Source organism: Idiotropiscis lumnitzeri, chromosome 12 (assembly GCF_059441095.1).
Source record: "Idiotropiscis lumnitzeri isolate Australia: NSW breed Sydney's pygmy pipehorse chromosome 12, RoL_Ilum_1.0, whole genome shotgun sequence".
Classification (NCBI taxonomy): Eukaryota; Metazoa; Chordata; class Actinopteri; order Syngnathiformes; family Syngnathidae; genus Idiotropiscis; species Idiotropiscis lumnitzeri.
In genome coordinates this window covers 3,254,411-3,264,361 of record NC_142402.1, presented here as the reverse complement: position 1 = coordinate 3,264,361, position 9,951 = coordinate 3,254,411, and the positions used below count along the sequence as shown (strand labels likewise).

Genomic DNA, 9,951 nt, shown 5'->3' with positions numbered 1-9,951 from the left:
GGATTACTTTGAGTTCACCTGAATCTTCCGTACTGATAGGAATGGTTCTTCGCTGGTACGAGCATGTCATCAATTGGAGGTGGCTCATTTGGCTCTGGGTATGGTTGTGAGTGGTTTCTCGTTCAAATCCAAATAGGTTCTTAGTGTAAATTCAGGGTTGGTTGGGAGAGGTTCCAGGTTCAAATCCGGGGTCTTAGTGTCGATGAAGGCTTGCGGCCAACAGTCAGTTACCCAGCTAAACGTGGCTCGTTGGTCTAGGGGTATGATTCTCGCTTAGGTTGCGAGAGGTCCCGGGTTCAAATCCCGGACGGGCCCATCTCAGTGTCTGTCTGGTCGCTTAGTCAACTTATAATTTTGATGCAAATCTATACAGGGAGATGGTGGAAAAACTAACATGAAACAACAAAACTGAGACTGTACCCCGAGTACTCCCAAAAAAATGCTTGAGTTCCTTATAATTTCAATAACCTTGGTCCAATCGCGCATTTTTTTCAAAAATCTTGGAAATGACATTAGCTACCTAGCTACAGTCCAAAATCAGCTCCTACAACCTCTTAGAACATTTCTACTCTAGTTTCCACCCCTCCACAGTACAGAAACAACACTGATCAAAATCACCGGCAACCGACTCTGGCCTAATCACCATTCTCACCCTCTTTGATCTGATAGCAGCTTGCGATACAATTTCTAAAACCATCCTCCTGAACAGACTCCAAGACATTCTTTATCTATACCCTACCTCTTGTAAAGATATTTCACAAACTAAACCTACACTCCCACTGTTATGCAGATGACACTCAGCTCTACCTCTCCACATAATCAACTGCCATTATTCTGGGTTCCTCCATTTATTGACTGCTTCCCTGAAATGTATTATTGGTTCTCATCCAATTTTCTGCAACTTAACAATGATAAAACTGAAATCCTACAGATAGGTACCAAGTCCTCTCAAGCCAAAAGAGACAGTTTTTCCCATGACACTTGACAATACCTCAGTTTCCCCCTCTGGTCAGGTTAAGACTCGGGGTGTCATCCACTCTCTCCTTTTCATCTGAATTAAATGAAAATCCCCGATCTGCATACTTTCTACTTTATAGAATAATCGTCCTGCGTCCCCGTCCATCAGTATCCTTTTAAAGCACGTCCAACCTTGTATTTGATCAGTCCCATTAACAGAACTTGCAATAATTTACTGCAACTAAAAAGAAAAAACCTCCTGATTAAAAGCAATTGCTAAAATTAGGCCAAAAAGCGGATTTGTAAAAACATCAGCAGGTTCTGACAAATAGCCTAGGGTCTCCACATGAGAAAATGGAATGTTATTGATATTCTAAAAACTGGTAGACAGTTTTGTATCCCCGTCCCCATTAATGAGGGTGACCGCAGACATAGTTGTTATGACACAAGGCATATTCGCAGGTGAGAACAGACCAGGGATGGCGCTGCCTGACAACACATTATGATAGCAATTGACACGTAACCACGCAGCCTAACATATTGCATTGGCCGGGAATTGAACTCGGGCCTCACGCATGGCAAGCGAGAATTCTACCACTGAACAACCAATGCTTAGTACTTCTTGTCCAATAGAATAGAGACGTCCACCATAGAAAACGTTTTATCTGGCCCTGATAATGCATGTTTTTTCCTTCTTAAAATGTAGCGTTCTTGCCATGTATGCAATGCATCAAGTGAACGATACATTTCTTTAACGGTAAGATCACTCTGCAGAAACGATTAAATACTGGAAGATGCACGAACGATCCCCAACAATACATTGCGATAATACGCGCCTGTATTAATACATTGAGAAAACCCTAATTACGTTTGATAATGTTACAGTGAGATACCAAATTTGAGTATTATGAGACTAAGCTGTGGCGATTCTGATAGTTGGAACACCACCACTTGACTTTAATTATGACTACAATCAATAAAGTTAACTGATTTCGATACTTTGTGGCAAGCACTTTGGCTCGTTGGACTACGGGTATACAGTAATACCCCGGTTATCGCGGTTAATGGGGACCGAGACCACCCGCGAAAACTGAAAATCCGCGAAGTAGCGGCGCACCTTCAAAAATGCTTAAATAAAAAAAATAAAATAAATATATATATATATATATATATATATATATATATGGGTAGAGAGAGAGAGAGTGAAATTCATGTTATAACAAAAAAAAAACAAATTATTATTAAAACTTCTTTTTTATTCCCCAGCCATTATTTTCGTATTTATTCAATTACTTCTTTTTGTATTTATTTAATTACTTCGACTTTTACCTGCTGGTACGCCATCCGGTGTGCCCTGTGAATGTTATGATCCTCCAGCAGAGCTGGAGGATTGAGCAGGACTCTCCAAACGCAGACACGGGAAAAAAGGTGGTGATAGAAAGATATTTATTATAATCACAATATAGTCAGTGTAATCAGCGCGTCTCGCAGCAGCTGACGGCATGGCGCGAGAAGATCGCTGGAGGAACGCCCACACAGCTGAAAAAACAAAATCACACGCGGCATGACAGGCACGGATCATGACAGTGAAATGAAAGGTGGCATTCTTCATTTATATATTTATTCATTCATAACTGACAGCCTCACGCTCCGCTCCTGCCCGGGCGGAAGAGGTGCTCCTATTCGGCTTACTGTGACGCGAGCATGCGCTCCTCCTCCGGAGCTTCCATTCGGTTAAACTTAGGGGCCGCTTGGAACCGCCCGTGCCCGGGGACGGTGCTCCTCTTCGGCTTGCTGTGACGCGAGCATGCCCTCCTCCTCCGGAGCTTCCATTCGGTTAAACTTAGGGGCCGCTTGACACCGCCCGTGCCCGGGGAAGGTGCTCCACTACGGCTTACTGTGACGCGAGCATGCCCTCCTCCTCCGGAGCTTCCATTCGGTTAAACTTAGGGGCCGATTGACACCGCCCGTGCTCGGGGAAGGTGCTCCTCTACGGCTTAACTGCCACGCACGCCGGCCGGAACTCTGGTACGGTCCGAACCGCGCGAAACGTCGCCACCAATCGTGTCCGGGGTAACTTGCTCTTCTTCGTCCACTCTCTTCTTCGTCCACTCTCTTCTTCGTCCACTCTCCTCTTCGGCGCACGCCGGCCGTCTAACCGCTCCAGCGCCCCCTCGTGCCGCTCGGCGAAACTACAATGCCTCCGAATATTTTTTAGACCCGCGAAGCACTGAAGCCGCGAAAGGTGAACCGCGAAGTAGCGGGGTATTACTGTAATTCTCACTGAGGACCCTCTTTCAAATCCAAAACAAGACCATCATTACACTGGATTACTTTGAGTTCACCTGAATCTTCCGTACTGATAGGAATGGTTCTTCGCTGGTACGAGCATGTCATCAATTGGAGGTGGCTCATTGGGCTCTGGGTATGGTTGTGAGTGGTTTCTCGTTCAAATCCAAACAGGTTCTAAGTGTAAATTCAGGGTTGGTTGGGAGAGGTTCCAGGTTCAAATCCGGGGTCTTAGTGTCGATGAAGGCTTGCGGCCAACAGTCAGTTACCCAGCTAAACGTGGCTCGTTGGTCTAGGGGTATGATTCTCGCTTAGGGTGCGAGAGGTCCCGGGTTCAAATCCCGGACGAGCCCATCTCAGTGTCGGTATCGTCGCTTAGTCAACTCATAATTTTGATGCAAATCTATACAGGGAGATGGTGGAAAAACTAACATGAAACAACAAAACTGAGACTGTACCCCGAGTACTCCCAAAAAAATGCTTGAGTTCCTTATAATTTCAATAACCTAGGTCCAATCGCGCATTTTTTTCAAAAATCTTGGAAATGACATTAGCTACCTAGCTACAGTCCAAAATCAGCTCCTACAACCTCTTAGAACATTTCTACTCTAGTTTCCACCCCTCCACAGTACAGAAACAACACTGATCAAAATCACCGGCAACCGACTCTGGCCTAATCACCATTCTCACCCTCTTTGATCTGATAGCAGCTTGCGATACAATTTCTAAAACCATCCTCCTGAACAGACTCCATGACATTCTTTATCTATACCCTACCTCTTGTCAAGATATTTCACAAACTAAACCTACACTCCCACTGTTATGCAGATGACACTCAGCTCTACCTCTCCACATAATCAACTGCCATTATTCCGGGTTCCTCCATTTATTGACTGCTTCCCCGAAATTTATTATTGGTTCTCATCCAATTTTCTGCAACTTAACAATGATAAAACTGAAATCCTACAGATAGGTACCAAGTCCTCTCAAGCCAAAAGTGACAGTTTTTCCCATGACACTTGACAATACCTCAGTTTCCACCTCTGGTCAGGTTAAGACTCGGGGTGTCATCCACTCTCTCCTTTTCATCAGAATTAAATGAAAATCCCCGATCTGCATACTTTCTACTTTATAGAATAATCGTCCTGCGTCCCCGTCCATCAGTATCCTTTTAAAGCACGTCCAACCTTGTATTTGATCAGTCCCATTAACAGAACTTGCAATAATTTACTGCAACTAAAAAGAAAAAACCTCCTGATTAAAAGCAATTGCTAAAATTAGGCCAAAAAGCGGATTTGTAAAAACATCAGCAGGTTCTGACAAATAGCCTAGGGTCTCCACATTAGAAAATGGGATGTTATTGATATTCTAAAAACTGGTAGACAGTTTTGTATGCCCGCCCCCAATAATGAGGGTGACCGCAGACATAGTTGTTATGACACAAGGCATATTCGCAGGTGAGAACAGACCAGGGATGGCGCTGCCTGACAACACATTATGATAGCAATTGACGCGTAACCACGCAGCCTAACATATTGCATTGGCCGGGAATTGAACTCGGGCCTCACGCATGGCAAGCGAGAATTCTACCACTGAACAACCAATGCTTAATAGTTCTTGTCCAATAGAATAGAGACGTCCACCATAGAAAACGTTTTATCTGGCCCTGATAATGCATGTTTTTTCCTTCTTAAAATGTAGCGTTCTTGCCATGTATGCAATGCATCAAGTGAACGATACATTTCTTTAACGGTAAGATCACTCTGCAGAAACGATTAAATACTGGAAGATGCACGAACGATCCCCAACAATACATTGCGATAATACGCGCCTGTATTAATACATTGAGAAAACCCTAATTACGTTTGATAATGTTACAGTGAGATACCAAATTTGAGTATTATGAGACTAAGCTGTGGCGATTCTGATAGTTGGAACACCACCACTTGACATTAATTATGACTACAATCAATAAAGTTAACTGATTTCGATACTTTGTGGCAAGCACTTTGGCTTGTTGGACTACGGGTATACAGTAATACCCCGGTTATCGCGGTTAATGGGGACCGAGACCACCCGCGAAAACTGAAAATCCGCGAAGTAGCGGCGCACCTTCAAAAATGCTTAAATAAAAAAAAAAAAAAAATATATATATATATATATATATATATATATATATATATATATATATATATGGGTAGAGAGAGAGAGAGTGAAATTCATGTTATAACAAAAAAAAAAATTATTATTAAAACTTATTTTTTATTCCCCAGCCATTATTTTCGTATTTATTCAATTACTTCTTTTTGTATTTATTTAATTACTTCGACTTTTACCTGCTGGTACACCGTCCGGTGTGCCCTGTGAATGTTATGATCCTCCAGCAGAGCTGGAGGAATGAGCAGGACTCTCCAAACGCAGACACGGGAAAAAAGGTGGTTATACAAAGATATTTATTATAATCACAATATAGTCAGTGTAATCAGCGCGTCTCGCAGCAGCTGACGGCATGGCGCGAGACGACCGCTGGAGGAACGCCCACACAGCTGAAAAAACAAAAACACACGCGGCATGACAGGCACGGATCATGACAGTGAAATGAAATGTGGCATTATTCATTTATTTATTTATTTATTCATTCATAACTGACAGCCTCACGCTCCGCTCCTGCCCGGGCGGAAGAGGTGCTCCTATTCGGCTTAACTGTGACACACGCCTGCCCTCCTCCTCCGGAGCTTCCGTTCGGTTAAACTTAGGGGCCGCTTGGAACCGCCCGTGCCCGGGGAAGGTGCTCCTCTTCGGCTTACTGTGACGCGAGCATGCCCTCCGCCTCCGGAGCTTCCATTCGGTTAAACTTAGGGGCCGCTTGGAACCGCCCGTGCCCGGGGAAGGTGCTCCTCTACGGCTTACTGTGACGCGAGCATGCCCTCCTCCTCCGGAGCTTCCATTCGATTAAACTTAGGGGCCGCTTGGAACCGCCTGTGCCCGGGGAAGGTGCTCCTCTACGGCTTACTGTGACGCGAGCATGCACTCCTCCTCCGGAGCTTCCATTCGGTTAAACTTAGGGGCCGATTGACACCGCCCGTGCTCGGGGAAGGTGCTCCTCTACGGCTTAACTGCCACGCACGCCGGCCGGAACTCTGGTACGGTCCGAACCGCGCGAAATGTCGCCACCAATCGTGTCCGGGGGAACTTGCTCTTCTTCGTCCACTCTCTTCTTCGTCCACTCTCCTCTTCGGCGCACGCCGGCCGTATAACCGCTCCAGCGCCCTCTCGTACCGCTCGGCGAGACTTCAATGCCCCCGAATATTTTTTAGACCCGCGAAGCACTGAAGCCGCGAAAGGTGAACCGCGAAGTAGCGGGGTATTACTGTAATTCTCACTGAGGACCCTTTTTCAAATCCAAAACAAGACCATCATTACACTGGATTACTTTGAGTTCACCTGAATCTTCCGTACTGATAGGAAAGGTTCTTCGCTGGTACGAGCATGTCATCAATTGGAGGTGGCTCATTGGGCTCTGGGTATGGTTGTGAGTGGTTTCTCGTTCAAATCCAAACAGGTTCTTAGTGTAAATTCAGGGTTGGTTGGGAGAGGTTCCAGGTTCAAATCCGGGGTCTTAGTGTCGATGAAGGCTTGCGGCCAACAGGCAGTTAACTAGTTAAACGTGGATCGTTGGTCTAGGGGTATGATTCTCGCTTTGGGTGCGAGAGGTCCCGGGTTCAAATCCCGGACGAGCCCATCTCAGTGTCGGTATGGTCGCCCAGTCTCTTAGTCAACTTATAATTTTGATGCAAATCTATACAGGGAGATGCTGGAAAAACTAACATGAAACAACAAAACTGAGACTGTACCCTGAATACTCCCCAAAAAATGCTTGAGTTCCTTATAATTTCAATAACCTTGGTCCAATCGCACATTTTTTTAAAAAATCTTGGAAATGACATTAGCTACCTACCTACAGTCCAAAATCAGCTCCTACAACCTCTTAGAACATTTCTACTCTAGTTTCCACCCCTCCACAGTACAGAAACAACACTGATCAAAATCACCGGCAACCGACTCTGGCCTAATCACCATTCTCACCCTCTTTGATCTGATAGCAGCTTGCGATACAATTTCTAAAACCATCCTCCTGAACAGACTCCATGACATTCTTTATCTATACCCTACCTCTTGTCAAGATATTTCACAAACTAAACCTACACTCCCACTGTTATGCAGATGACACTCAGCTCTACCTCTCCACATAATCAACTGCCATTATTCCGGGTTCCTCCATTTATTGACTGCTTCCCCGAAATGTATTATTGGTTCTCATCCAATTTTCTGCAACTTAATCATGATAAAACTGAAATCCTACAGATAGGTACCAAGTCCACTCAAGCCAAAAGTGACAGTTTTTCCCATGACACTTGACAATACCTCAGTTTCCCCCTCTGGTCAGGTTAAGACTCGGGGTGTCATCCACTCTCTCCTTTTCATCAGAATTAAATGAAAATCCCCGATCTGCATACTTTCTACTTTATAGAATAATCGTCCTGCGTCCCCGTCCATCAGTATCCTTTTAAAGCACGTCCAACCTTGTATTTGATCAGTCCCATTAACAGAACTTGCAATAATTTACTGCAACTAAAAAGAAAAAACCTCCTGATTAAAAGCAATTGCTAAAATTAGGCCAAAAAGCGGATTTGTAAAAACATCAGCAGGTTCTGACAAATAGCCTCGGGGCTCCACATTAGAAAATGGAATGTTATTGATATTCCAAAAACTGGTAGACAGTTTTGTATCCCCGCCCCCAATAATGAGGGTGACCGCAGACATAGTTGTTACGACACAAGGCATATTCGCAGGTGAGAACAGACCAGGAATGGCGCTGCCTGACAACACATTATGATAGCAATTGACGCGTAACCACGCAGCCTAACATATTGCATTGGCCGGGAATTGAACTCGGGCCTCACGGATGGCAAGCGAGAATGCTACCACTGAACAACCAATGATTAGTACTTCTTGTCCAATAGAATAGAGACGTCCACCATAGAAAACGTTTTATCTGGCCCTGATAATGCATGTTTTTTCCTTCTTAAAATGTAGCGTTCTTGCCATGTATGCAATGCATCAAGTGAACGATACATTTCTTTAACGGTAAGATCACTCTGCAGAAACGATTAAATACTGGAAGATGCACGAACGATCCCCAACAATACATTGCGATAATACACGCCTGTATTAATACATTGAGAAAACCCTTATTACGTTTGATAATGTTACAGTGAGATACCAAATTTGAGTATTATGAGACTAAGCTGTGGCGATTCTGATAGTTGGAACACCACCACTTGACTTTAATTATGACTACAATCTATAAAGTTAACTGATTTCGATACTTTGTGGCAAGCACTTTGGCTCGTTGGACTACGGGTATACAGTAATACCCCGGTTATCGCGGTTAATGGGGACCGAGACCACCCGCGAAAACTGAAAATCCGCGAAGTAGCGGCGCACCTTCAAAAATGCTTAAAAATAAATAAATAAATATATATATATATATATATATATATATATATATATATGGGTAGAGAGAGAGAGTGTGAAATTCATGTTATAACAAAAAAAAACAAATTATTATTAAAACTTATTTTTTATTCCCCAGCCATTATTTTCGTATTTATTCAATTACTTCTTTTTGTATTTATTTAATTACTTCGACTTTTACCTGCTGGTACGCCGTCCGGTGTGCCCTGTGAATGTTATGATCCTCCAGCAGAGCTGGAGGGTTGAGCAGGACTCTCCAAACGCAGACACGGGAAAAAAGGTGGTGATACAAAGATATTTATTATAATCACAATATAGTCAGTGTAATCAGCGCGTCTCGCAGCAGCTGACGGCATGGCGCGAGACGATCGCTGGAGGAACGCCCACACATCTGAAAAAACAAAAACACACGCGGCATGACAGGCACGGATCATGACAGTGAAATGAAAGGTGGCATTCTTCATTTATTTATGTATTCATTCATAACTGACAGCCTCACGCTCCGCTCCTGCCCGGGCGGAAGAGGTGCTCCTATTCGGCTTAACTGTGACACACGCCCGCCCTCCTCCTCCGGAGCTTCCATTCGGTTAAACTTAGGGGCCGCTTGGAACCGCCCGTTCCCGGGGAAGGTGCTCCTCTTCGGCTTACTGTGACGCGAGCATGCGCTCCTCCTCCGGAGCTTCCATTCGGTTAAACTTAGTGGCCGCTTGGAACCGCCCGTGCCCGGGGACGGTGCTCCTCTTCGGCTTACTGTGACGCGAGCATGCCCTCCTCCTCCGGAGCTTCCATTCGGTTAAACTTAGGGGCCGCTTGGAACCGCCCGTGCCCGGGGAAGGTGCTCCTCTACGGCTTACTGTGACACGAGCATGCCCTCCTCCTCCGGAGCTTCCATTCGGTTAAACTTAGGGGCCGCTTGGAATCGCCCGTGCCCGGGGAAGGTGCTCCACTACGGCTTACTGTGACGCGAGCGTGCCCTCCTCCTCCGGAGCTTCCATTCGGTTAAACTTAGGGGCCGATTGACACCGCCCGTGCCCGGGGAAGGTGCTCCACTACGGCTTACTGTGACGCGAGCATGCCCTCCTCCTCCGGAGCTTCCATTCGGTTAAACTTAGGGGCCGATTGACACCGCCCGTGCTCGGGGAAGGTGCTCCTCTACGGCTTAACTGC

The 9,951-nt window shown here is 45.2% G+C and overlaps 5 non-coding genes across 5 annotated transcripts; 3 read left to right on the top strand and 2 right to left on the bottom strand.

Moving 5' to 3' along the window:
• The first annotated feature begins 243 nt into the window (after positions 1 to 243).
• Positions 244 to 315, top strand: trnap-agg (transfer RNA proline (anticodon AGG)). The gene has a single exon. It is a non-coding gene; the product is annotated as a tRNA-Pro (tRNA).
• A 1,183-nt stretch (positions 316 to 1,498) lies between these two features.
• trnag-gcc (transfer RNA glycine (anticodon GCC)) lies at positions 1,499 to 1,569 on the bottom strand. Its single transcript has one exon. It is a non-coding gene; the product is annotated as a tRNA-Gly (tRNA).
• Positions 1,570 to 3,527: 1,958 nt separating this feature from the next.
• trnap-agg (transfer RNA proline (anticodon AGG)) lies at positions 3,528 to 3,599 on the top strand. Its single transcript has one exon. It is a non-coding gene; the product is annotated as a tRNA-Pro (tRNA).
• Positions 3,600 to 4,782: 1,183 nt separating this feature from the next.
• trnag-gcc (transfer RNA glycine (anticodon GCC)) lies at positions 4,783 to 4,853 on the bottom strand. The gene has a single exon. It is a non-coding gene; the product is annotated as a tRNA-Gly (tRNA).
• A 2,062-nt stretch (positions 4,854 to 6,915) lies between these two features.
• On the top strand, positions 6,916 to 6,987 carry trnap-ugg (transfer RNA proline (anticodon UGG)). Its single transcript has one exon. It is a non-coding gene; the product is annotated as a tRNA-Pro (tRNA).
• Positions 6,988 to 9,951: the final 2,964 nt, after the last annotated feature.